Source organism: Lepidochelys kempii, chromosome 2 (assembly GCF_965140265.1).
Source record: "Lepidochelys kempii isolate rLepKem1 chromosome 2, rLepKem1.hap2, whole genome shotgun sequence".
Classification (NCBI taxonomy): domain Eukaryota; kingdom Metazoa; phylum Chordata; order Testudines; family Cheloniidae; genus Lepidochelys; species Lepidochelys kempii.
In genome coordinates, this window is record NC_133257.1 from 92,104,948 (window position 1) to 92,131,965 (window position 27,018).

Sequence of the window (27,018 nt, forward strand, 5' to 3'; positions counted from 1 at the left end):
GTCATATTAAGCAATTAAGAGGATTTTTGTTGACAGGGGGAGGGTATCTCTGAAAATTTCCATGCTTAACAAGCATAGGCACAAAGGACAGCAGCATTAGCTGCCCCTGGCACGTCAAGCATGCGATGACCCCACTTTATGGAAGTAGTGCACGATGGAGCAGAGGTACAAACAAGGGTGAATCAACATGTGAGCCACTGCAGTGCTGGTCACTGCATTTGGGAGGTAGGGCGCCAAGAGGCTATCAGCAGAGCCGGGAAAGGGGGAGGGATAGCTCAGTGGTTTGAGCACTGGCCTGCTAAACCCAGGGTTGGGAGTTCAATCCTTGAGGGGGCCATTTAGGGATTTGGGGAAAAAATTGGGGATTGGTCCTACTTTGAGCAGGGGGTTAGACTAGATGACCTCCTGAGGTCCCTTCCAACCCTGATATTCTATGGTTCTATGAAAGGGCCTGTGGGACCTTTGACAGCAGAGAGTTTCGAAGGCAACACCCATTGTTTCATGTTCTCTGTGTATATAAATCTCCCCACCCTATTTTCCACCGATGAAGTGGAATGAAGCATGCATCCCATGAAGTGAGCTGTAGCCCAGGAAAGCTTATGCGCTAATAAATGTGTTAGTCTCACAGGTGCCGCAAGGACGCCTGTTCTTTTTTCACAGTCTGTATCACCCTTCCAAGCACTGAGGCATGGACACCGGTTTGGACCCCCCGTGCAGCGCCAAGCCCTGGCCTGATGTGAGGGGGGGCCGGTCCATCTAAATCCCCTCGACCGGATCGCAGCGCCCGGCCTGGAGGGTGGCCCCCGCCTGTGGCCCATCCCGCCCAGCAGATGTCAGTGTGGCCCGTGAATCCCGGCGGCGGGGCTGGGCAGGAAGCTTCCCCTCCCCCTCCCCCCGCAGCTTGCTTCCTTCCCCGTCTCTCTCCGGCTGCCTGTCACCGGGAGCCAGACAGGCAGCAGCCAGGGGAGGCGGGGGAAGGAGGCGAGCCTGGGAATGAGCTGGAGGCAGAGTCGGGCTGAGCGCACGCAGAGCCGCCGCTGGAGACAGGCAGCGGGAGGCGGCCGGCGCTGCCTGGGCTCTGCCTGAGACACCCCCCGCGCCGGGGCGGCAGGGCTCGGAGAGGCGGTGAGTGGCAGCGCCTACCCGGGCATTTCTCCCCTTCGCTCGGCGGCCGTCTCGGGGCTGGAGCCGGCGCGGCGGCTGCTGCTCCCGGGGATGCAGCTCGGCGGGAGCCCCTGTGAGCCCGGGAGTTGCTGCAGCAGCCAGAAAGTGCCTGGGAAAGTGCGGGGAGGCCCACGTTTCAGGTCCGCGGCTCTTAAAGAGACAAGCCCCAGGTTGCTGTGGAAAGGTGGCTTCCCTGTGACCCGCGCGTGTGTGCCCCTGGGTGGGGGGCGCACCGCATGTGGGTGGGTAGCCTGCCGCTCCACCCGCCTGCAGACACACCTGGGTGTGCGCACGGCGAGAGGGGGCTGGGTTCCGGCTGTTTAGCCCGGGTGAGCGTGCAGGGGCCGCCGGTCGTTTGCACTGGCTCGGCGCTGCCTTCCCGGGGTTGCGGTGACCCAGCCTGCTGGGAGAGTGGGCTCTGGAGGAGGTGTCTCTGGGGCTGGAGCGCACACGGCAAAGGGGACTGAACGGTCGCCCTGTGCGCCCCTTTGTTGTTCGTGTTACCTTGTCAGTGGCGGCTTAGTTTGCGTGGGAAGGAATGACCGGCTGTGAGGTGAACGTGGCTTTTAAATCAAAGGCGATGATGATGATATTCCACCTTTTAGTTGGATATTTTTTTTGGGGGGGGGGTCATCCTTGCAAAACTCTGACACAGTTGTCTGGAGGGTTTTGTCTACGCGTGTGGAATCACCGTCTTTCACTCCGCCCTCCAGCGTGTTTGTGTCCTTCATCCTTGAAGGGAAATCTGGAAATGTATCGTGCATCTGTTTGTCTTGCTTTGTGGGCTGAATGGATTGGTTTGGTTTGGGATGCTGTGTGCAGATGGTGGGGGGACGGGACTTATTGGGGTGCTTCAGCATAGGTCACTATAAAGGTGGCTTCACTGAAGCTTTTCAGAGAAGAGAACAGGCTTCAAAACTAGAGTTACATTATCCAATCTGCTCTCTGTCAGCATGTTCCTTCAGGAGGGTACTTAAAATAGTCCTTACATTTTGTATGAATATTCATCTGTTGCTATGAAGAGTTAATTTTACCTAGCACAGTGAGGTAATATTAAATGGCAGGTCTGCTACATCAATCCTGTGCTGCCCTGAAGAAGAAAGATTATAACAGAGGTGTCTGTACTGTAAAGAAAACTGTTCAACAGACCCATGCAGACAACTTTTACAGGATGGAAGGGAGCAGATAAACATTTGCTTGTATCTGTTGAACTCATGGAAAATAGACTCCTATTGACTGAAATCTGTTTGTTTGTTTTCTCTTCCATCTATTAGCAAATGTCTAATGTAGCCTTCTCTGTATCTCTGATCTACCTTGATGGCATTGAGTAGGGCAGTGGTTCTCCAACTTTTGTTCTGGTGACCCCTTTCACACAGCAAGCCTCTGAGTGCGATCCCCCTTATAAATTAAAAACACTTTTTTTATATTTAACACTAATATGAATGCTGGAGGCGAAGTGGGATTTGGGAATGGAGGCTGACCACTCACGACCCCCCATATAAAAACTGTGTGACCCTTTGAGGGGTCACGACCCCCAGATTGAGTCCCCCTGGAGTAGGAACATCAGAAGTTTATGGCATGAACTGGGAAGCTAATTTTGCTGTTATATGTGAATGTATGTATAATCTTATAATAGTTGCTGAGAAATTTAAATGGATAAAATACATATTTTATTTATTTTCTTTTGAACCTCACGATGGAATAAACAGGAAACAGGCAAAACCAGAAAAGAACTTCCCTTTGTTCAGTGATCTTAAACTGTACATCTATGATGATGTGTGGTCTAAATTGAGGATTTTTCTGTAATATTCAAGGTTTAGCAAAATGTATTTTTTATGTGTAACTGGTGGTGATTGTGCATGACAGTAAAATCAGGTAAGTAATTTTATATGATACTGAAAAGGGCATTTGGAATTATAAATGTATAATTTTAGAATGCCTAGAGTAATATTTTTTTCAATTAGGACGGAGTCATATTTAATTAGAAAGGATCGGTTTTAAAAAGACTTAATTTTTTTAAAGTGCTTATGCAAGGAAAAGGTGCATCGCATAAAGGTGTAGAGAAAAATATATGCAGGATCTCATTTCTCAGGTTAGCCAACAGGTCAGAAGTATTTCAGCAATAAGAAAGCAGAGGGACAATTACTGGTAGTTATACAGCAATCTACAAAGAACAGACTTCAGGGAAAGTTGATGAACTAATATGATGGATAACTACAATAACATTTGCTGCTGGGAAATGTTTTTCTGCATTAGAGTTTTCAAACCCTAAGTGTCTTTAATTGGACAGAGTTTTGTTTTGCCCCCACTTGCTAATTTATTTTCTAGGATAACATTCTAATGGCTTTGCATTTCATAGCAGTCCAAAATTGGTTTAAATAAAATGATATTCGTTTTGATGCACTGCTAAGTGGAGCTCTCTGGTGATGGTATAGGCTGCCACTAGCAAGCATGTAGACACTGTAGCTTCATCTTGTTAGAAATAAAAGGGACTCTTTTGCTGGAAAGACATTGAGGGGAGACAGTCTATTAACTGATGAATGTCCCCACTTCACTGCCAGCTGAAATAGTGACAAAATGTTCTCCACATCTATATCTGTACTGGTGTTGCAGCACTGAGTATTGAGTTACTCTGAGTATGCCACAAAGTCAGTAGTAAGAGAATTTTAACTGCAGTGTGTCAAATATATATCTACACATGTGTATATACATAAAATACATCTTTATATATTCTGTATTTTTGGCTATGTATTAAATTCTGCCATGTGAGTACGTGAAGATTGCTATTGCACGTACATAATGCATCTCAGTGTGTTCTCTTTCAGCAACCTGAGGTGCCCGTACAAAGCTAAATGATGATAAATGTAAGACACACAATGAGTTAACAATGTAAGATCAGTCCATTGGCTTGCATTAATTGAAACATTCCAGGCTCTGACACAATTTTTGATGGATGAGGTTGAGTCTATGTTTCAGTGTCTTGGACATATAAGAAAATTTGGGGAAACAAGAAGAAAATTGGATTCCAGGCTAAGATACAACTGTCCAAACTTTTTGGGAGGCTTAATGTTTATCAGTAAAAATATTACTGGAAAATCTTGAAGTAACTCATCCCTTCATCATTTTGAGGGAGATAAACAGAGTTATGTGCAGTTCCTTGTAGGTAAGATCTTTCAGATGAGACCTTAAAAGCTGAGTTGTTGTCTTTTGTGTGTGTAAATTAAAAGTGCCATGACATTCTTGGAAGAGGAGTTTTTTTGCCCCAGTTTGCTTGACCAGAATTTCATTCTTTCCTTTTCCTTAGCTGTTGTACAACATGATCTGTTGTGTCTATCTGTCTGGCTCCTGCCCTTTACCCAAGAAGTGGCAGCACTCAAGTGGTGCTGTATATGAACAGGCCTTTGGTGTCCCTTCAGGATGTAGAATGCTGTCTGAATGTAAAAAATTACTATGAAAATCGTCCTAGATTTTAAAAAACACTTCCTATTCAGTGTAAACTTTAAGAGAAATGCACAATTTTTAAGAGTTATGCACTTTTACATTCCATATGTTAACATGAAATGCTATTGCATTTTATTTTTTGCCCGATGATTAGCCTTGGAAAAGTTTTACGCTAGCTGAAGTTGCTGTAATTCAGAACAACTTTATGCATATACGTATGAGCATGCCTGTCAATAACAGAAAGGGACACTCTACACTTCTAGGAGATTTTAGTGCAGTCTTTTTGCAGGTTTGGTGTGCATAACTGCTGAATTCTTCAATGGCGCCCTGCCAGCACCAGCTGTTTGTTAAAGGAACTTGTGCCAATACATTGGTGCATCAGTTGTTGAGAATCCACTCCCTCAGTGTAAACATTCATACACATTTTTCTATTACCCAGCTGGTGACTGTTTCTAAAAATAGCTGTCTTGCCTGACACATTGAGACCTGGAAGCAGTCTGCTAAGGTAGTTACCCCTCTGGACACAATGGGAAATTCTGAGTTAATTTGGTTTGTAATTTTGTAGATCCTTGGGTGATCTGCTCACTGTAGAGGGGAGATTACATCTTGGAGTTCTGCCATTCATTCAGCAAACTCTTGCCCAAACCAGAATTATACAGAGAACAAAGTAATTGATGGCCAGTATATAGCAATGTCTTCAATGCTACTGAGGAGAGGTACCAAGGGACTTGCCCTGCAGCCCTTAGTTTAGTAGTCCCATTGAAGTTAATGGGACTCAGGTAAGTACCTCTGGCTTAATAGGACTGCAGGATCTGGCTAAGAGCACAATGAAGCAGGAGAAATTAAAGTAAATGAGATAAATGTATGGTTCATGGATTTACTTTTTCCCGTATGTTGTACACAAAAAATTGAATGTTTCAATAAAGAACAGTTAAAATTTTTCAGTTGTGCTACACATATGAAAGAAAAATGTCAACACTTTATTTTAGTGTCTTATTTGCTGACTGCCAAACCCTACAGACAATTGTATATGTATGCAGATTAAAGAAGATTATATGTTGAGTGCAAAATCATTAGTTTTTTGTGGCCTAAACATCTTTGTGTATAATATATATATGCATTTAGTAAAATGCTTCACTAGTATAGGCACTGATTGGTGATACTGTAGGTAGTGTATTTTGTTAGTTACTTTTCGTGTCAATAACTTAGTTAGGCACAGGAAATATGCAGGCACCTGTAATATCTTTAATTACCGGAGTAATACTGTGTATGTTTCTTCTTCCTAATTAAGATACGGAAATGAAAATTAATCTTTTTGTGTGTGCTATGATGGATCTCAATATTGTTCACATCTGGATTCCTTTTCTTTGAAATCCTATTAAAAATGGCACTTTGGCTTTTAAAATTGTATTTGTGAGGCACTTTCTTTCCACCGAGCTTGTTTTTCAGGTGGAGGGCTTGGAAATGACAAAGAATCTAAATGTAATTTCTCTCAAGATTGGCAACTGAGAGCTTTCCCGGATGAAATAAGTTTGCACTGTGCCAAATGGTTGACTTTTCTAGAATAAAAGGGTAATGCGAAAAGTCCTCTGGTTAATATATTGGCATTCCCAGAACCCACTAAAACTCAGGCAGGTTGCCAGACACCACTTAATGAGGATGCAGAATGTCTGGCACAAATCCACATGAACAACAGCAAAGAAGTTTGGGGGTGGGAGTGTGTATGTGGTGGGAGGAGGGGCGGGGAAGCTGCGTGCCCACACCCATTATTAATTTTTAATTACTGTATTTTGCAGTTAAGCTTAACAGAAATCCTCTCCACCAGATTCTGAAAGCTTTGTATGCACAAAAATGTGGACGTGTAAAATTAAAATAACCTTGGTTTGTGGCAGAACTGTATAGGGATTATTTTGTGAGGGGTTTCTTATGTGGGTTTTTTTTTTTTTTTTGGTCAGTGGGGAGGGCATAGAAGACGAATGGGAGATGATAGCTATTTTATGAAGTTTTGTTGTTTGCTAAAACAGAAAAGCATTTAAGAAACTGTCAGTTTGTGACAGTGCAAGTCAGTGCTTGCCAAGAACCAGGCAGACAGACTGTTAAAGTTACATGACGGGGATAAATAAATTACTGCTGTCTGAAAGACACACAGTCACTGCAAACCTGTGATGTGCCTTTGCTTGCGGTGGTTGTGTTTGCTTATGTTTTGCCTCATGGCAAGTCTTCTGCTCTCTGATGAGAATTGTGTGACTTGGTTCAGAAATACATATAATTTGGTTGTAACAGTTCAGTAAATATATCCATCCTATATTTTGTAGCTGTTTTTTAGGATTCTGATCCCAAGTTTGAACCTTCCTCACATGAGCTTCACTCTGCCTTACGTAAAGCAGCACCCATTTCTATTTGTAGGCTTGTTCTGGATAAAACTAAATTATGTCCTCTTTACATCTTGAGCTCCTGGCATTTTTGACATGGTTATGTAATACAGATAGACCTGTGAGTGTTTAGGTGTATATGTCCCAGAATGAACCAATAGAGGGAGGGGGGAAATGCGTGGGGAGTACTGAGACAGTTGTGTGGAGCTCTTTGGTGGTGGTATAATGTACTTTGATCTCTGCCAATGTAGATTTCTAGTTGGCTATGTGACAGGTGCAGCAAGTACTCCTGGAGGAATTCTGTGCCAAAAAATTAAAAATTCTGCACACAATATTTTAAAATTTTGCATATTTTATTTGTCTAAATTATGCAATATAATCACACCAATTTCAAATATTTGGGTAATTTATTTAAACTACAATACAGTGGATGGAGAAAGGGAGTGGGGAGCACTGGAGAAAATCCCCAAACCCCCTTTGTCTGATAGTAATGTAGTTAGATTTGACCCTTTATTTCTAGTTATTAGTCAAGGAATATATGTAGCCATATGCTTATATTACATCATAGGCAACTGAAGAGCAAGTGAGGGATGGGGAATCACATCACAATTTATATTGGCTACTGACCATCTCCAGAAAGGTCAGTAATAAACAGTTCATGAAGCGCATTTTGATACGGAAATTTTTCAGTCAAAAAATTTAGACCAGTTCTCATCACTAAAGCATCATAAACATTTGTCAGGCCATATTGTCATTTACAATAAGGCTCCTTTACACCATTCTGGCGATGTAAAGGAGCCTTAACTCTTTTATACCTGTTTTATACTCCTGGGGGAATTCACTAAGAACAATGGAAACAATTCACTAAGCAGGCAGGCTGCTATATTCTGCTCTGCCGGAGGGGACAGAGCCTGCCCCACACCAGCCTCCTCAGAAACACCCTGAAGCCTTGTCCCTCCACGCCGGACATGCTGTAATAGTAAGTGAGAGGAACAAAGTCTCGTTCGCTCTCTCACATGCCCAGCCCCACCTCCCAGCAGTGATTGACATCTCCCCATGCATGCAAGCCCGCCTAGCCCTGCCCCCCAGTGGTAATTTACATCTCTGCAGGCTACTCCAAGTGCCCAAACCAATGTGCCTGCACTGTCAGGGAGGGGTGCATGACCGCTTTTGTGGCTTCCCTTTGCTTCCCTATCAGAAGTAATTTTTCTGCAGGGAAGCAAAGAAATCTGCCGGGAACATGAATTCTGTACGTGCACAGTGGTTCAGAATTCCCCCATGAGTAAACAAGCTTCATGGTCTCATCTTAGTAGTGGTGGACATTGTGCCCAAATTTCCAAATCAACCATTCATTTAGGACCAGTTCCAAATAAGAGGGCAATATATCATAGAAAAGAGACAGCAACAGAATGTTGCAGATGAGAATGAAGATGTATTGGGATAGTACTTGCAGTCCATTCATTATGGTTGGCACCAGCTAGTGACGTGTTTCTTTCATGTTAAATAGATTAATTTAATTTTAAATAAAAGAAGTGAAAATATCACAGTATTTTATAACATAGTCCAAAGTCGACCTTTCAAAAACAGTAAAGATGAAACCTTGAATTTGCTATTGTGTATGTAAAATACCAGGTGCAGGCATTACATCTTATACTTTTCCCATCTCCTGCATAATTTTCTGACATTAATATTTCACTTTGACTGTAACGCTTTCTAGTCTGTATGTTGCTCTAAGGTTGTCTGTTTTTTAGTAAGGTTTGGTGTGGTCTGAACATTTGTGTCTGGCTGAAGATCCTTGCAGCTGAATAGTTCTATCACAATTCTAGGACTATGAACATGAAATCTATTTGGTTATGATCTTGGAGCAGAATATGAAGTTCTTATGAAGCGTTAGAATAATTGTGAACTTATAAATACAGTAAATGCCCTAAACTTTCCAGCAGGAGAACAAAATGTCCTCCTTATGACGAATTCTATATTTATTCATACCCCTAAAGTTAGCGATGTTTTACTGGTCTAGTGACTGTCTGAGCATCACATTGTTATATTCTGATATAAGGTTACCGTACCTTGTTTTTCATCTTCATTTGGTGTCCATCATTATGATACTTATTGTAACAACTTTTTAATTTTAAAAATAGAATTCCCACCCTGCTGGGTTCCAAAGGATGTTAGAATGAAAGTGTGTGTGTAGGGTGGAGGGGTATTAAGTAACCTCTTTTTATTGCGTAGCTGTGTTGAAATGGTTACAGTTTTGGTTTCTCATACCTAAAAACTATTTGCATTCTTCTGTTTCATGAAGGGACGCTGTGTGACTGAGACACAGGAAAGATATTGCAGAGCAGTCTATTCAACACCTCTCCTCTACCAGTAAGACTGGCGTGAAACTGTTATAGTGTATGCATTAATTAAAGAATGAGCCATTTTGACTTATGACATGTAAACTCCTGTAAAAGTTGCCTGTCTTTTTTTCTGACACCTAGAGCAAGGATTAGTAAGAAAGTATGCATTTGTGCGCCCTCACCAGTAGGGTTAGGTAAAGCTATTCTATGGAGTTTCCTGAATGTAGATGTTTTTGTTTAAAAGAGAGGACATGTTCAGATCTTAATGCTACTGTTACAGCTAGCACTTACTGCTCTCATTTAACGACAAGTTATTTTGTTCAATATGTTCACTTCCACAGTGAGGGAGAAGAATTCCTTCCATTGCAGAAAGTATTCTTCAGTGAAATTCTATGTCCCGTGCTATGCAGACTAGCAGATTGTAATGGTCCTTTTTGCTCTTAAAGTATCTTAAATCGATGAAACCTTTGTTGGCATTTTCAGCAGAGGCAATAGTCTGTCAAGAGTGACTTCACGGCCTCATCTCTTTTAGCTTAGAATTGAAGAACGTTTTGGGTAGTGGGTGGTGTGGCTTGTGCTGTGCCTGATTTGATTTCCAGAGTTGTCAAGCTGACACCTGTCATGAGAATTGAAATTGACAAACGCTTTTTAAAAAACAAAGTTTTGTTTTGTTTTAGTTTTTGTGCTGCTCTTCCACACATCATCGTAACAGATGCCTGGCCTCCCAGGATTTGACTAGTGTTAAGCAAAATGAAACTGAATATTTGCAGAACTTAGGTGGAGGAGACATGCAGTTCTTTGCCACTCCAAACAAGTGACTATGGACATTTGTAGGAAGCTAATCCCAAGTGTTTCTGGTCTGCCTCAGTGAGGAACAATTGCTGATGCACAGGTGTTCATATGAGAGCTTTTTTTCTTCAAAAGTTGCATGGGAGAAAATGTAATAGAGAAAAGAAAGAGTCTTTACCAACTGCTCTTCCCGCAGTGTCCAATGTATAATGTTGTGTGAGTGTGTGTGTGTAAGTGAGAGAGAGATGTATTGGGTTTTACCCTCAGTCCAGTACCCAGCCAGCTGTAGAGTCTAGTAAAGTGGGGCCTGTGCCTCCTCCCTTTCCCACAGGCTCTGTGTTAACTTCTCACAAGACCTACAGGCAGAACATAAAGCTCCTGCCACTTCCCATACTACTCCCCCCAAGGTGCATCTCAGGTGAGTTCGTATGTTCCTATCAGGCTCTCATGGCTTCCTATTAGTGCTTTTTCTTCCCCATTGTTTTTTCAATCCAGAGTTAACCTAAACAAGACATTCAGTGAGTCAAAGCCTCCGCCACCTAGTGTCCCTTTCCACCCCTTCATTTACCCCTCACCCTGTCAGCCTAACTACAGTAAACCCAGGCATACATCCCTGTGGGATTCTGAGGAAGAAGGGAAAATGTCATAATCTTCTTTGGTGTCCAACTCTGAACTTGTCTCTCTGAGGAGTTTTTTTGAATGCAAAGGCCAGGGCATGAGCCACTTAGAGTAGTAGTCAAGGCATTACACTTGTCTGAGGATTCTGTAACACCTACTGCCTTCCCAAAAAGAAAAGAGATTTCGGTACTGTTTCCTATTAGAGGAAAGGATTGATGTTTTGGGCAAAATGCATATAAGCTCTGTAAGGAGGAAAAAGAACTGGGTCTCCTTGCCAAAAACCATCCCTATACTGCAGGGTGCTCTAAGATATGTTGTGTTTCCTTACATGGAGCATCTTCTTCTCTATGTAACCATCTGACAAGAAGATAGCTTCTGTATTAACAAAATACATAATCTAAGGGTTTGGGAGCAGCTTTAATTTCAGTTTTTGTCACAAGGGCTCTTATCTCATTTAAGGATGTTGAGAAGGTGCTAGCCTCCCTTGAGAGGAGGAGAAAGAGACAAATTGGATCATGTCACTTTAGCTACTGCCTTTCTAGCTGACACCTCTTTATATTTGCTAAACCCATGGGCAGTGGAGCAGTAGCTGATAAACTTCCTTGGTCACTGAGTTTAGGAACAACCTAAATCTCCTCTCCCTACTACTACTACTGAGTAAGTATACTTTTTGGGGTAGCCTATATAAAATAGTTTTAAAGCAGGGAATTTTTTTTTTAAGTCTAGACAAGTTCAGATATTTCCAAGATTGGCCAGGCAATTTCTGCTTAAAAGTTGAAAAACTTCTTTAGAAGATCATACCAGCCTCCTAGATCTTCCCAGTTTGTGGCTTGGTGAGCTACAGTATATATTGAAGGGACAAGAGACGATGCTTGGGAGGTCCCCATTCCAGTATTTCCAGTTTCTGACTTCCTGCATTTGCTACACTCTGACTCCCCTAAACTTGTTCCGGTGTCACTGGATGGGTAGTTTTACTATTTTCTCAGAGTGGGGGAAAAAAACTGTCCAACAAATGGGTTCTTGCTGTTTTTTTCAGAGAGTTACTACATAAAATTTACCTCAACTTTCCTCATTTCAATAAATGTGTCCCTGAACCCTGCCAAAAGACATGCTTATAAGCAAGTGTGTCCCATTCCTCCTAGATATTTGTGCTAGTCTTCATGTCCCTTCTGAGAAGTTAGATAAAGACATTTACTCTCTAGTGCTGAAGGATATAGAAGCTTCAGAAGTCTTGCATTTGAAATGGTTAAACTGCTTTTTTAGAAATACAAGAAATTCCAGATAGAATCTCTTTGTTCTCAGTAGCAGCTGTACAACAGAGAACTTTTAGCATCTACAGATCTGAAAGGTGCCTCGCTTTCATAATACCTATTTCAGCATCTTATCATAAATATTTAAGATTCAAGATCACCCAGTCCTTTCAGTTTTCACCAAGCTCTTCTAGCACAACTCCATGAATGTTCCCCTAGAATCTGATTGTAGTAGCAGCCACCTCTAATAGGGAGGCTTTCTGTTCTGTCATTTTTATACAATTGCTAAAAGTGAAATTTATTTCATAGACCCGTGTTGTGATTCAAAAAAATGTGCTCCCTTCTTTCATCGTAAAGGTTTATAATAAGACGTCAAGAAAGAACTAATCCACCTGGGAGCTTGCGTCAGTGCTTGGAAGAGCCATATGTGACTGCTTCAGACAAGGCTTCAGAAAATGGTTCCACTACCAACTAAGGTGCCCTCACAGACCCATCCATCTGCCAGACAGTCCTGCAACTCACTGGCTTAATGACTTTTGTCTTTGATTTGATGTCTCTTCACAGCAGAGCTCCACTTTCCTCCCTGTAAGTGGTCTCACAAATTTCACGCTTTGGAGAAGAAACTCTCCATTCTGGAGAACGTCAGGAAGTCTGTTCTCTGGTCAACCCAACCTGCTCATCTTCTCCAGGGAGCTGGGCTCCCCAGTCCTGATGAGACTACTGTTAATGATACTCTCGTCTTCTTGGATAGGGAGCTTGTGCAAACCAGGCGTCTGGGTAGAGAAAGGCTCAATAGATTGCACATGAAACAGGTCTGACCTCACAAGCAGGTAGAATCCAGTCAAGCTGCTACGACTTAAAGTTTTATTTTAGCACACAGAGCTATACGAGGATTTGCTGTAACAGCAGTTGGAAATCTAATTTGCATAACGGTGTATAAACTAGATGCTTACAAATTTCACCTTATTGCTTAATGGAAATGCTTGTCAGACTATTGAGGTGTCCATGGCCTGCAGTGTGTGTGTGTGTATATATATATATATAGAGAGAGAGAGAGAGAGAGAGAGAGTATAGATATTTGTATTCTTAGATGACCCTGTAGAGTTAAGAGCTACAGGAATTATGTGCTGTGGGGAGATAAATCCTGTAAACTTCAGATGATGCTTGTACTTTTTGTGGTAAAATTGTGCCCATTGGGACCAGCTGTCACAGGATCAATCAATCCTTTTTTCCAGCCTCTCTCTCTCTTATTTTGTTTATTTTTAGGCTAAAGGGGCTAAGTCTCTGTTGCAAAGTCTAGGCTGATCTCTGATTTCTAATCCTTCCACCAGCCAAACAGTCAAGCTGAGAAGAGAGAAAAACTGCTCTCGGTAGCAGTACAGCTTGATTCTTTATTGTGATGATCAATATGTACGGGCTGTGCTGCCTCAACAAGTCTACTGGAAACATAGAAACCTGGAGGATAAAACATTTTATTTTATTAATGGTAATTATATGAGTAAATCTGTTCCTGTACTTTGAGCAGAGGTAATTCTGTCTCTAATACTTAAAAAAAAAAAAAAAATTGTACAGCAGAAGAATAGTAACATAAATCTGAAGGAAGATACAAGCAGTGAGTCAGTCCTGGAAAAGAATCGATGTGCAAGGACTCTTACTCCGGTGTAGTTTCATTGATTTCAGTGGGATTCTGTGTGGGAGTAAGAGCCCTCCCTGCTTGAATCAGTTTGCAGAATTCAGGGTTTAGGACAGTACCCTGCAGGGGGTGAGAGATAAGAAGCACAGAAAGTGAGTTTAGCTCTTCCCTGTGGGCTGGAGATAGTCTTAGGGCGATATTTTTAGGTAGAGGAAATGCGGGTTGTGGTGAATGCAGATTGCAGTAGGAGGGGGAACTCTCGTAGCATCAAGCATGGAAGAGGGGAGCTCTACTTAACAAAGCTAAAGAAGAGGAGGGGCAGTTGTTCTCCCCTCTCTCTTAGCTTAAAGTCTGATTATATGAAGGGGTGAGGGTGCTAAGGTCTTCCTAAAAGAACACTTTTGACCCTAATGTTTGGCTGTCAAAGTCTTCATTTCAAGACTTGAGCATGCTTTTTTTCCCCTACTTTCTGAAAAGCTTCTATGTAGGCAGTAGCTTTGTCAAGCTGAAAAACCCCTAGCACTGTAAAGAGGGGATAGGATGAAAACATAGAATGGCTGCAGAGGGGAGTGACTAAAAGCCAGTTTACTAAAGGTTCAGAAGATGAGCGCTGAAAAAGAGAGAGGTTTATGGCAACTCCTGTGGTAGGTAGGAGGAAAGATTATCTACACTAGCGTGGCTGGAAGCTACTGTGGGTGTGCAATGAAGTTGGGACACTGTGTTTGAAGCAATCCCTGCTATTTTATTTCCTTAAGGTGTGTTCTTTTAAAGGGCGTCTATATGATTCTATAGTCTCTTGCCGTGTACTTCCTGTGAAGTTTTCCAGTTGGAGGAATACTTCAATGATATGTGCTAAATATATATAGTTATACACACATTTTCTTCATTGCTTTTAGCATAATAATACTATCTGGTGCCAAAGAACCACTGCCAATCCTCCTCCTCCATATTGTATAGCAGCATGGAGTATCTTGTTTTGCTTGGTCTCACCAGTATGCAACTTTGTGTAGCTGTACCTGGTCACCACTGATGAGGAGTTAAGATACCTTCACCGACAACTAGAGCTAAGGGGGAACTGGATTTTTCATTTCATGGGAAAATCCACATTTTTGAATTTTTTCCATTCCAAAATGGAGCAAAACTTATTTTTTTAAAAATTACCCACAAAATTAAATTCTTAAACCAGTTTCATTTGGAGTTGATCTGATTTGACTCTTGTTTTCCATTTTATATTATAATTTATAATATAAAAAAGGTTGAAATAAAAAACAATTTGAAAACAAAAAATCAAAATGTTCCAATGTCGGAAATTTTGACCTTATCAAAACAAGCTTTTTCAGTTGTGTTGAAATGGACAAGGTTCCGTGAAACTTTTGACAAAATCCACTTTAGGTTCTAATGGAAAATTTCCAACCAGCTCTACCTAGAACTCTTGTGTTTTGTGGGCTTGTCTCAACCTCTGTTATTTTAACTTTATTTGTTTAAGATCTTTCACTTCCTTGCAGTCTTCCCTTCTAGCTCAATGCAACTTTACTTCAGTTATATCTGGTCTCCTCCATGGGAGTCAGTCACTAAGCCCCTTTATTTCTGATTAATTTCTTGACAACTTGCTTCCTTTTCACAGTTGTTTTACCACACAAGATCTTCTGTGGTCCTGCTAGTCTGTCTTCCTGATGAAATTCTCTGCTGTTGAATATGGTTACTCTGCCTTGGTTATCAGTTGTTTTAACCTCCTTGTTACTATTTTCAATTGCAGGTATTGACTATCCACACATCATATATTAGTTTACCTGCTGCAACAGACTCTCCTGTTTCATTTATCTACTACTAATTCTACATGGTTGGTTGTTTCCATAGTCTGGAGAAGACCTGGGTGAAACATAATGAGACTATTTGAATTTGTTCTCTTGTTTGTAAGGTGGGCTTAATTACAAGCTAAAACTACATTTAGTTTCTTAAGAGCATAGAACTGGAGATATCAAATCACTGATCCATTTAGCCAGGTGCCCTTCCCCTAACAGTGGCCATTATCGGATGGTTCACATGTGAACTTCCTACCATATGATGCTCCTGTCCATTTACTCAAAGGTGCTGATTTAGGAGGGAAGATTACCTTCCTGAATCTCCTCTCCTTCCCCTTGCCATTTAGCATGTGATTTAATAATCCTTATCATTATTGAAGTTGATGTCAGCTAAACAAAATTTGTGACACACAGGATATGCAGACAGTGCTCTTATCTGGAGTGAATTTTCAGCATGAGGTATGCAGTTAAATCTTGAGGCACTAGTTGAAATTTTAGGTCACTCTCCTTAATTTATGACACTTCTAAGGAGAGAAAAAAGAGGTAATGCTATTTGCTAACATGGGAGAGTCATCAACCTTGCTGCTTAGTGTCTTTTTTGTTTGGTATTGTTTTGTATTACAACCTTCATGCAATTTAGGTGTAGTTTTTTTTTTTAAAAAGTCATTGTCTTCTGCTTTGAAAGACAAAAATTCTTATATGAAAGTGTATACACTTGTTTTGTGTATGCAATAGATTTGAATGGTTCTGTCAGAGCCGACTGGATTACTGTGTTATTGTATATTTGTACTGCATTAACTGTGCTAAATGTTTAACAGGCAATATGTTTAGGGCCTGTACTATGTTTGACATTAATAGTGAAACAGCCAATAGTGAATTACTGCACTAGGGTTCTGAACAACTGAAAAAGGGAGAATATAATATAAAGTGCACATAAAGTGTAACTACTGGCGGCATGAGTTGGCCAGAATAATCAGCTCACCTTTTTATGTCTGTTTAGCAGTCTACTGGCTGACACAGCATCATTTTTGTTTGAAGGTTTTTATAACAAAGTAAATGACGTGCTACAGGGCACAGTTGTTTTCTGAACATCACTTTTAGAGTTGGAACCGTAGGCTGCTGGATAAACAAGTCATGTTCTAATTAGGTATGTCTGTTTTCAGCAAAATGATGTCAGAATGTAAAACCATCAGATTAATTAGGGCTGGATTAAAGCAGCATAAGTGTGTCATTGTGCAATTTCCTCCGCAGTAATGGTTTATATGCTTGGTACTATGAACATGTTCTCTTTGTAGTGGATTCTAATATCTAAACTGTATCAGTAAATGTATTCACCTAAATTTAGGTTATTGCAGACTATGTACTATATGTATTTTATGATTTTTAAATCAGATTTTGTACTTTTTTGATCATCTAAGCAGTACACCCAGATGGACAGACATTCTTTCCTTAACCTGTGTATTATATAATTTTAATATTAGCTTTAATAAAATTTTAATACCTGTTCTTATCAAAAGGTATCTCAAAGTTATCCAGGAGAAAATTGGTATATATTGTAAAATGTAGTTTGTTAAATAAAAACAATTAAATTCCCCAGGAGATGTTTCTATACATCTGTTTTCTCTTAAACATTTAGAAAAAGAGAGCGGCATAACCACATATATTGGTAATTTTGGGTATCGTTTTTTGTCATTTTGAGTTTAAAGATGCTGTAGAGGGTAATAACAAATAGAAAACAAAATGAGTTTCTAACTTTCTTGGGGGCATGTTTCAAAAGTTCATGAATGTTTAGAATGTGATGTGAGCTAATTGCAAAAATAAATACGAAATTTGAAAGATTCTGAAGTCAGTTTTGTATAACTGTTGAGATTTTTGCAAGTGTCGGTATGCTCTAAATTGTAGCTGTATATTCAAACATCTTTTCTCCTCACTCCCCACCCTTGCTTCTCAAGCATTCAGTAGGAAACAGTGATTCTGTCTGGGGACTCCTCTATATTGCTGTTGCCAACTTTTCCCCATTCTCTACTACTCCAGCTTCCGTTCCTCAGTTCCATCTTTCCAATAAAATTTTTGCACAAACATTAAGGGCAAAGTCATGAGTCTGCTCACACAATCACACAAGTGGTAAAGGGGCATGATGAGACCATTACTTCTGTGACAGGGTGGACTAGGCCCTGTGGACCCCTGCTGGAGGCCTTGCAGCCCTGCCACATCCCAGAAAAGGGCAGTGGAGAGGATCTGCCAAGCTGCCTAGAGAGGCTGTCTGGGGCTCAGCTAATCAGGAAAGAGGCTGCAAGGAGCAGCCAATCAGGGCCCAACAGGTCCGTTTAAAAGGAACTGCAGGGAGAGAGAGAGAGTTCAGTCTGCTGGCAGGGCCTGTGGGAGTCTGAGAATCGCTCCTGGCTGGCTACTGGGAGCAGGAAGTTACTTGTGGGGACTGGGGGCGTGAGGAAGGAGCTTCTGGCTGGCTGCTGGGACTCATCTAAGATGGCTAAGGGGAAGTGGTCCAGAGAAATGAAGAGCAGCAATTAGTAAAGGGACACAGCATGAGGGTGCTATAGAATCATAGGACTGGAAGGGACCTCGAGAGGTCATCTAGTCCAGTCCCCTGCACTCATGGCAGGATTATCAAAGACCGTCCCTGACGTGCTTGTCTAACCTCCTCTTAAAAATCTCCAGTGATGAAGATTCCGCAACCTCCCTAACCAATTTATTCCAGCGCTTAACCACCCTGACGGTTAGGAAGTTTTTCCTAATGTCCAGCCTCAGCCACCCTTGCTGCTATTTAAGCCCATTGCTTCTTGTCCTATCCTCAGAGGTTAAGGAGAACAATTTTTCTTCCTCATCCTTGTAACAACCTTCTATGTACTTGAAAACCGTTATCATGTCCCCTCTGTCTTCTCTTCTCCAGAATAAGCAAACCCAATTTTTTCAATCTTCCCTCATAGGTCATGTTTTCTAGATCTTTAGTAATTTTTGTTGCTCTTCTCTGGACTTTCTCCAATTTGTCCACATCTTTCGTGAAATGTGGTGCCCAGAACTGAACACAATACTCCAGTTGAGGCCTAATCCGCGTGGAGTAGAGCAGAAGTATTGCTTGTTGTATCTTGCTTACAACAACACTCCTGCTAATACATCCGGGAATGACGTTTGCTTCTTTTGCAAGTGTTACACTGTAGAATCATATTTAGCTTGTGATCCACTATGACCCCCATATTCCTTTCCGTAGTACTCCTTCCCAGGCAGTTATTTCCCATTTTGTAGTGTGCAACTGATTGTTTCTTCCTAAATGGAGCACTTTACATTTGCCCTTATTGAATTTCATCCTGTTTACTTCAGACCATTTCTCCAATGTTTCCAGATTATTTTGAATTTTAATCCTATCCTCCAAAGCACTTGCAACCCCTCCAAGCTTGGTATTGTCCACAAACTTTATAAGTGTATTTTCTATGCCATTATCTAAATCATTGATTAAAATGTTGAACAGAAATGGACCCACAACTGATCCCTGCCGAACCCTACTTGATATGCCCTTCCAGCTGGACTGTGAACCACTGATAACTACTCTCTGGGAATGGTTTTCCAACCAGTTTTGCACCTATCTTATAGTAGCTTCATCTAGGTCAGAGGCGGGCAAACTTTTTGGGCTGAGGGACACACCGGGTTTCCCGCGGGCCGTAGTTTGCCCAACTCTGATCTAGGTTGTATTTTTCTAGTTTGTTTTTTAGAAGGTCATGCAAACCCGTTTCAAAAGCCGTACTAAAGTCAAGATCTGTAACATCTACTGCTTCCCCCCCCCCCATCCACCGCTTCCCCCCATCAAAGAAAGCTATTAGGTTGGTTTGATATGCTTTGATCTTGATAAATCCATGCTCACTGTTACTTATCACTAGAGCTCCATGTTTGTCACAGAGGTTGTGGAAGTCATGGATTCTGTGACTTTCTGTGACCTGTGCGACTTCTGCAGTAACCAGTGTGGCTGACCCCAGGGCCACCCAAGCAGTTTGCTCCAGGGCCAGCTTCTCAGGCAGCCGCTGGGACAGCCGCAACAGCCACTCCTGGGAAGCTGGTGCCGCTAGCCTCTGGTGCCCCCTCCCAGCAGCAGCTCCCTAGATGCCCTCCCCGCAGCGGTCCCTGCCCCTCCTCCAGATTTAATCACAGGTATTTTTAATATGTCATGGACAGGTCACGGGCCGTGAATTTTTTTTTTTTTTTATTGCTCGTGACCTGTCCATGCTTTTACTAAATATACCTGTGACTAAATCGTAGCCTTGTTTGTCACCTTATTATCTTCTAGGTGGTTGCAAATTGCTTGCTTAATTATTTGCTCCATTATCTTTCCAGGTACTGAAGTTAAGCTACTGGTCTGTAATTCTCTGGGTTGTCCTTATTTCCCTATTTTTATAAACTGGCACTATATTTGTCCTTTTCCAGTCCTCTGGAATCTCTCCTGTATTCCATGACTTTTCAAAGATAATCGCTAATGCCTCAGATATCTCCTCAGTCATCTCCTTGACTTGAAGACATCTAACTTGTCTAGGTAATTTTTAACTTGTTCTTTCCCTATTTTAACCTCTGATCCTACCTCATCTTCACTGGCATTCACTATGTTAGGTGTCCAATCGCTACTTCCCTTTTTGGTGAAAACTGAAACAAGAAAGTCATTTAGCACTTCTGCCATTTCCACATTTTTCAGTTATCGTTTCCCCCTTCCATTGAGTAATGGGCCTACCCTGTCCTTGGTTTTCCTCTTGCTTCTGATGTACTTGTAGAATGTTTTCTTGTTATCCTTTGTCTCTCTAGCTAGTTTAATCTCATTTTGTGCCTTGGCCTTTCTAATTTTTTCCCTGCATACTTGTGTTATTTGTTTACATAATTTGTAATTTTACCTAGTTTCTACTTTTTGTAGGACTCTTTTTTGATTTTTAGATCATTGAAGATCTCCTGTTTAAGCCAGGGTGGTCTCTTGCCATACTTCCTGTCTTTCCTACGCAGTGGGATAATGTGCTCTTGTGCCCTTAATAATGTCTCTTTGAAAAACTGCCAACTCTCTTGAACTGGTTTTCCCTTAGCCTTGCCTTATACTTAAACGGTTACTGAGTTGAGACCCAGTGCAATGGGTGGGACTGGGTCCCCCACTACTACCACCAGCCACTGTCGGGGAGTGGCTACACCCTAAGGAAGGGAGTAAGAACTGTGGCACCCTAGGGAAGGGGGCTGCCCAGGGACTGCTCAGCGGGAAGCTGTGGTCAGAGAATGGAGTCCAAGAGGGATGGCTCAGCAGGAAAGCTGGGGTCACTGAGGATGCAAGTAGGGGGAAGGAGTCCCCAGGGAAGAAGCCCTTAGGGCACTGCTCAATTCCAGAGTAGGACCCTTGCTACCTAGCTGGACCAAGCAAGGGTACTGTGATGGGCACTGTTGGATTGGTTAAAGACTACGTGCAGAGAGGGCTATAGAAAGACGAACCAACTGAGGGGGTATTGCGACAGGCTCCCGTTGGACTAATTAAGGGCCTGGGAGAGCTGCCGGACATGAGGACATTTTTGGACTGTGTACTCCGGAAGGGGTTTGTTTGTTTTGCACATGGACTGTGTGTGACTCGTCTGGAAGGTTGGGTCACTGAAGATCCATCTGACAAGTGCAGCGGCCGAGAGGGGGCACCATGAGCGGGGGAAAAAAACCAGCAAGCATGCACTCACTAGACCAGGGGGTACTCATGAGAGGTGGCTCCTACTCTGTTACAACTTCCCTGTCTGAGATACTTGTGTAACCAAACCTTGCAGAGGGGGAAGAGTATGAGCGATCAGCGTGGAGGGGGAGGTTGTGCCAGGAAAAAGCTTGGCTCAGTTACTTCCCCCCTGGAGCAAATGTAAGCAGGGTCTCAATTGTGTCTGAATCACAAATTGGTGCCTACTTTGCTCCTAAAGCGGCAATTAAGGTTCTGCCAGGTGCCAGTCCAGCCCTAAGTTTATACATACTTATTTATGAAGAAGGCGAGATTCCAGACTGACAGTACTTATTACATTGGGAGAGAGAGAGAGAGATGGAAATAATCTTCTATTTTTAAATTTATTTGGACGAAAACCCATTAATTTGAAAAAGGCACCATAAAGGTCTTTTTGTGAGTTGATCCTTAGTTTATTACCTTCTATTTGTAACAGACAAAAATGTAGACTTATTGAACTTGATTCTTCAGGAGTCCTGTGCAGAGAGGGCTTGTGGGCCTAGGGCCCGCTGCCATCAACCGTGTTTATTTGGAAGAATATAAAGATGACAGTGCAGACTTTCCTAGCTACACTTAGAACAGATCCCACTTCTATAATTAAGGGCCGAATCCTGCAGTCAGAGCCACGCAGGCAAACTGCTCTACCCCATTGGCTTCAGTGGGGCACGAGGATCTGCTCACATGGGTCCAGTTGCAGGATCAGGACCTAAACTTTGTTTATTGTCACGTTTCTTCTAACTTTCTGTATTCTCACAGCAGCAAAGTGTTTTTGTAATGCTTTCCAAACAGTAAACACTGTGTGTCTTTATTGGTTGACACAAAACAAAATTCACTCCTTACTTCAAGAGGATTTTTTTTTCCATGTCATATTCCTTTAAAATGTTCTAGGAGAATTGTAAATGTGCTTTAAATGTTCAGTTTTCAATTCCCAATAAAAGGTTCTCTCTCCTTTTTTTTTTTTTATATGAGCGAACTCACATCAAAGTCATTCAGTGAGGGAAAATCATCACACTCCTTATTCTATCGATAAATTGTTAACAATCTGCCATAAATTTAAGCTGACGTGTGCCTATTTCACACTGAAAGGAAAAAGCAAAATATGCAAAAAGGTGCCTCCCAATGTGAACCTACATAGTTGAAGTGAAATAAAGATATGCCACCGAGAAAGAGGATGTGTTCAAACCTGAAATTTTGTTTTCATATCTATGTACAAGGAAGAAAGAATATGTATAAAACTTATTGTATATGTCTACACATTTGAAAATGTAGCACCAAATTGGTCCTGTTGATGTCAGTGGGTGTTCTGACACTGTACTCTTCGAGATCAGGGTTTGGTGTTTAGAAAGTAAGAAAATGTTAGATAGGTTAAGACTGTTAACTGCCATCCAAAATAGACTACTGTATTTTAGATAGTAAGAAAAATACTTTTATAGCTGGAATTAAAAAAAAAAAGGATGTCTAGGAGGAATCTGGCAATCCGATGCTGTAGTTATGCGGTCTCATGATTTGCTGCATTTGCAAAGGAGAAGCCAACAGTTTGACTTTTGCAATGCCTGCAGTTCTGTAGAATTTGAATAAATCATATTGCCAGATGTAAAAAATGATGGTTTATTTATAGTTGGTTTTGAAAATGGAAAACCCTTCCTTTTCTTTTCTAATGCTATCTAAACAGTGACATTCGTACAGAGTATGAGACAATATCACTTATTACTCAGCGTTGGGAATAAAAGAACATTCTGAACATTTGAAACCTGGTTTTCTTGTCAAGCAAAAAAAGTTCTGTCGGTCAAATGCTGAAAACATATTTTTGTTTTAAATTTAATTTTTACAGAACAGTTTTGACTCATTGTGAAAGATGTCCCAATAAACTACGGTGCTACCAGTTTGTTTTTAGTTCCAAAACCAAAAGAGTGACCCCCTCCTTAAACTTTAAATAGGAGGTGAAAATAGTAATAATGACCCAGATAGGTATTGGTCTGCCTAATCCTATGGTATGCATAAGAACTTCTGGGAATGTGATTGTAGTTTTACCCATCAGTGACGGTGGTACTATTGAGGGCAGACTAGGCATTCCATCTAGATGTTACTGTAACACAGCAAGGCAGAGCCACAATAGCTTGGCCACCTACTGAAAATCACCTGTAAAATAAAACAATCATACTTGAAAGAGAAAGGGGTAGGAAGCTAAAGGATTCAAATTCAGAGTTTGCCTGCTGTCTTGGCTGGGGTGAGGAACTATTCTCACATCCCTTCTCCTTTACAGGGGTTCAGGGAATGATCCTTTCTATCCTCTAAATACAAAGTAGGTGAAAGTGCCTGTTGCTCCATGGGAATGCTTCCGACTTCTCCAGACAGTTTTCCCAGTTATCCCTGTGTGTACTGTACTGCAGAGGTAATTCCCAGTCCTCTCCCCCTTGAATGCCCAGGTACTGTTCTAAACATGCTGTGGATTAATTGTGAACTGTTTTTTTTTTGTTTTTTTTTAACTAAGAACAGTAGACTTTCTGCTACAAACTGGGTTAGTGGAAGAGTTAGTGGGTTAGTGCAGATTCTCCCAACTTAACATTGCTCACCTTATCCCCTTCAGGAAAAATCAGTGTTTGATTATAAGAGCTGAAATAGGGATTTATGATGCAGTTACTTGATGGCAGATGATGGCATCTGGGACTTGCAATTTGATTGCATTTGCTTTCTCTAAATTAAAATGAGAACAAATGTAGGCAACAAAGGGATATAAGGTGAAGGAAATAAATATATTTAAGAATGCTGCTGATTTGTGCTTCTCAGCTTTTCTTCGATGGATAGTTGCCACCATATCTCTAGTTTCAGAGTAGCAGCCGTGCTAGTCTATATCTGCAAAAAGAAAAGGAGGACTTGTGGCACCTTCTGTCATAGAATCATAGAATATCAGGATTGGAAGGGACCTCAGGAGGTCATCTAGTCCAACCCCCTGCTCAAAGCAGGACCAATCCCCAACTAAATCATCCCAGCCAGGGCTTGTCAAACCTGACCTTAAAACCTTTCAGGAAGGAGAGTCCACCACCTCCCTCGGTAACCCATTCCAGTGCTTCAGCACCTTCCCAGTGAAAAAGTTTTTCCTAATGTCCAACCTAAACCTCCCCCAATGCAACTTGAGACCTTTACTCCTCGTTCTGTCATCTGCTACCACTGAGAACAGTCTAGTTCCATCCTCTTTGGAACCCCCTTTCAGGTAGTTGAAAGCAGCTATCAAATCCCCCCTCGTTTTTCTCTTCTGCAGACTAAATAATCCCAGTTCCCTCAGCCTCTCCCCTTAAGTCATGTGCTCCAGCCCCCTAATCATTTTTGTTGCCCTCTGCTGGACTCTTTCCAATTTTTCCACCTCCCTCTTGTAGTTTGGGACCCAAAACTGGACTCAGTACTCCAGATGAGGCCTCACCAATGCCGAATAGAGGGAAATGATAACGTCCCTTGATCTGCTGGCAATGCTCCTACTTATACATCCCAAAATGCCATTAGCCTTCTTGGCAACAAGATATAAGCTGTTGACTTATATCTATCTTCTCATCCATTGTAACCCCTAGGTCCTTTTCTGCAGAACTGCTGCCTAGCCACTCAGTCCCTAGTCTATAGCAGTGCATGGGATTCTTCCGTCCTAAGTGCAGGATTCTGCCCTTGTCCTTGTTGAACCTCATCAGATTGCTTTTGGCCCAATCCTCTAATTTGTCTAGGGCCTTCTGTATCCTATCCCTACCCTCCAGCGTATCTACCTCTCTTTCCAATTTAGTGTCATCTGCAAACTTGCTGAGGGTGCAATCCACGCCATCTTCCAGATCATTAATGAAAATATTGAACAAAACGGGCCCCAGGCCCAACCCTTGGGGCATTCCGCTTGGTACTGGCTGCCAACTAGACATGGAGCCATTGATCACTACTTGTTGAGCCCGACGATCTAGCCAGCTTTCTATCTACCTTATAGTCCATTCATCCAGCCCATACTTCTTTAACTTGCTGGCGAGAATACCGTGTCAGAAGCTTTGCTAAGGTCAAAGAATAACACGTCCACTGCTTTCCCCTCATCCACAAAACCATTTATCTCGTCAGAGAAGACAATTAGGTTAGTCAGGCATGACTTGCCTTTAGTGAATCCATGCTGACTCTTTCTGATCACTTTCCTCTCCTCTAAGTGCTTCAGAATTGATTCCTTGAGGACCTGCTCCATGATTTTTCCAGGGACTGAGGTGAGGCTGACTGGCCTGTAGTTCTCTGGATCCTCTTTCTTCCCTTTTTTAAAGATGGGCACTACATTAGCCTTTTTCCAGTTATTGAGGACCTCCCCCGATCGCCATGAGTTTTCAAAGATAATGGCCAATAGCTCTGCAATCACATCCGTCAACTTCTTTTGCACCCTTGGATGCAGTGCGTCCAGCCCCTTGGACTTGTGCATGTCCTGCTTTTCTAAATAGTCCCGAAACACTTCTTTCTCCACAGAGGGCTGGTCACCTCCTCCACATACTGTTTGGCCTAGTGCAGTAGTCTGGGAGCTGACCTTGTTTGTGAAGACAGAGCCAAAAAAAGCATTGAGTACATTTAGCTTTTTCCACATCCTCTGTCACTAGGTTGCCTCCCCCATTCAGTAAGGGGCCCACACTTTCCTTGACCACCTTCTTGTTACTAACAAACCTGAAGAAATGGTATGTCAGCAATCTTCTTAAAGTTACTTCTTGTTACTCTTCAGTACATCCCTTGCTAGCTGCAACTCCAAGTGTGATTTGGCCTTCTTGATTTCACTCCTGCATGCCTGAGCAATATTTTTATACTCCTCCCTGGTCATTTGTCCAAGCTTCTACTTCTTTTAAGCTTCTTTTTTGTGTTTAAGATCAGCAAGGATTTCACTGTTAAGCCAAGCTGGTGGCCTGCCATAATTACTATTCTTTCTGCACATCAGGATGGTTTGTTCATGCAACCTCAATAAGGATTCTTTAAAATACAGCCATCTCTCCTGGACTCCTTTCCCCTTCATGTTATTCTCCCAGGGGATCCTGCTCATCAGTTCCCTGAGGGAGTCAAAGTCTGCTTTTCTGAAGTCCAGGGTCCATATTCTGCTGCTCTCTTTTCTTCCTTGCGTAAGGATCCTGAACTCGACCATCTCATGGTCACTGCCTCCCAGGTTCCCATCCACTTTTGCTTCCCCTACTAATTCTTCACTGTTTGTGAGCAGCAGGTCAAGAAGAGCCGTGCCCCTCGTTGATTCCTCCTGTACTTGCACCAGGAAATTGTCCCCTACGCTTTCCAAAAACTTCCTGGATTGTTTGTGCACTGCTGTATTGCTCTTCCAGCAGATATCGGTGTGATTGACGTTCCCCATGAGAACCAAGGCCTGTGATCTAGTAACTTTTGCTAGTTGCCTGAAGAAAGCCTTGTCCACCTCATCCCCTTGGTCTGGTGGTCTATAGCAGACTCCCACCACAACATCACCCTTGTTGCCCACACTTCTAAACTTAATCCAGAGACTCTCAGGTTTTTCTGCAGTTTCATACTGGAGCTCTGAGCAGTCATACTGCTCTCTTACATACAATGCAACTCCCCCACCTTTTCTGTCCTGCCTGTCCTTCCTGAACAGTTTATATCCATCCATGACAGTACTTCAGTCACGTGAGTTATCCAACCAAATCTCTGTTGTTCCGATCACATCATAATTCCTTGGCTGTGCCAGGACTTCCAGTTCTCCCTGCTTGTTTCCCAGGCTTCTTGCATTTGTGTATAGGCACTTAAGATAACTCGCTGATCGTCCTGCTTTCTCAGTATGAGGCAGGAGTCTTCCCCTCTTGCATTCTCCTGCTTGTGCTTCCTCCTGGTATCTCACTTCCCCACTTAACTCAGGGCTTTGGTCTCCTTCCCAC

At 42.1% G+C, this 27,018-nt stretch overlaps 1 protein-coding gene across 4 annotated transcripts in view; it reads left to right on the forward strand.

Moving 5' to 3' along the window:
* Positions 1-926: 926 nt before the first annotated feature.
* LDLRAD4 (low density lipoprotein receptor class A domain containing 4) overlaps positions 927-27,018 on the forward strand; it is a 426,914-nt gene continuing 400,822 nt past the window's right edge. For 2 of the 4 annotated variants that reach the window (XM_073331676.1, XM_073331675.1), the window contains exon 1: positions 927-1,125. The gene's annotated coding sequence lies outside the window, so the exon portion shown is untranslated. Of the gene's footprint in view, positions 1,126-1,222; positions 1,305-1,699; positions 1,718-27,018 lie in introns of those variants that run through there. The other 2 variants (XM_073331677.1, XM_073331679.1) reach the window with 2 other exon arrangements.